Here is a 1,685-nt window from a genome sequence, read left to right as displayed (position 1 = left end):
CGGATTGAGAGAGCTGATTCCCTGCATCGCTAGAACTTGCGTGGCAGTCGGTATCGATGGGATCTTCATGGAGGTTAGTAACAATGTAAGTTTTCTAAAGTTACTAGATGTTCTTGCGAACATGCCAGGTCCATGATAATCCTCTCAAGGCACCAGTTGATGCTCCAACACAATGGGTATAATCCTCTCACCTTTTGTTCTTCATCTAAAGGTACTCTATTGTTGCAGCCATTGAGGCACCTCAAAGTTTTGCTCGAGGAGCTAATTTCCATCGCAGTTAAGTGCTCTTGGATTTCAAAAGAAAAAACTAACACATCTGATTTGGTGTAGAGAGTGAGCAAAGGCAAACAGCCATTTCCGATTGATCTTGAGCCAGTGAGAGATGATTTTTCATAACACCAATCTTCTACCAAGTGAAAGCTAAGTTCATTCATCAATTATTTCCCTCGAGTTCCATCCCTTGTCTCTGCCGCACTCATCAACATGGACAGTGTGCAGCCGCGAGGGTCGTCTGTGATCATCTCCCAGTTATCTAGAACACGGTGACAGTACTCACACAACTCTTCCTCCCTCGAGGCTCTTCCATGCGATAGTTCTTCACGATGCTCTTCCGGATCACACCCCTTCTATCTATCAGTGTCCTCTCGGCTCTAGTTCTTCACGATGCTCTTCAGGATCACACCCCTTCTATATCTATCGGCGTCCTCTCGGCTCGCTCCAACCATCGATTACTTCATCGATCATGTCGCCCTCGCCATTGATATCTATGCGGAACATGGCAGCGTTGCCGTGTTTAACAACAGTGTCACATGATTAGTATATTGTTACTTGTGAAAGTAGTTTCATCTGATGATATTAATGATGATAATACGCAAGTGTTTTACAAGTGGCCGCTTAAAACACAAAGCATTTAGACACACGGAAAAAGCTTACAATCTTGCACGTGGCGGGTCACTATGTTCATGGTCGCAAATAAATATGAAAACCCAAGGCCTATTACACCATGCATTAATTTATCATGAACTCAATAATGATATTTTTCTTATCTTCCTGTTTACTTATTTGCTTACATGCAAAACTTGAGCATGTTGAGCACCCAAATGTGCTCCCAGAAGGTTATCCACGAGATGTTGTTTTATCTACACTTGATCAGGTGTTTGATACCATTAACTCTGAGTTAAGTTATCCTTATGGCCGTGCATATGCACTTTTTAATGTAATTGGATCATATCGACTTTTATTGGCTGCATGGTTGCTCAATCCTGTAAATGATGAAGGTTATTGTAGTGGTCAGTATGATGTTTCTAATGGATTATCAGGAGAAGATATTAAAACTGGTTTGTTTCCCATTTATCATGTCTTAAAAGATAAGACACAATGGGGTGGTTATGACGCTATGGTAATTATCAATGCAAATTTTATGCTTCTTTATTATCTTGAATATGGATCAAAGATTCCTACGGTCACAAATATGAACACATCATATATTAAAAATATAACAGGCTTGCAACATGGAAAGGCTAATATCTCCATTTTAGATTTCCAAGATTGTTCAGTTGACAGCTCAAGTATGGTTAGTGGTGAAGACTATTTTGGGTTTGCAAAAATGGTCCCTGGCTCTAAAAAACTTTCAGCTAATAGAAGATTTGAATTTGCTCTTCTCACAATTGTGAACTTATTTTAGT

The 1,685-nt window shown here is 40.0% G+C and overlaps 1 long non-coding RNA gene across 1 annotated transcript; it reads left to right on the top strand.

Annotated features, from left to right (window-relative positions):
• Window positions 1-886, top strand: LOC112350646. Its single transcript, XR_002993830.1, has 4 exons — window positions 1-73; window positions 129-176; window positions 229-276; window positions 331-886. It is a non-coding gene; the product is annotated as an uncharacterized LOC112350646 (long non-coding RNA).
• The last annotated feature ends 799 nt before the right edge of the window (window positions 887-1,685 follow it).

Source organism: Selaginella moellendorffii, unplaced genomic scaffold (assembly GCF_000143415.4).
Source record: "Selaginella moellendorffii unplaced genomic scaffold, v1.0 SELMOscaffold_52, whole genome shotgun sequence".
NCBI lineage: Eukaryota > Viridiplantae > Streptophyta > Lycopodiopsida > Selaginellales > Selaginellaceae > Selaginella > Selaginella moellendorffii.
The sequence above is the reverse complement of the archived record's forward strand: the minus strand, read 5'-3'. Positions and strand labels throughout refer to the sequence as shown.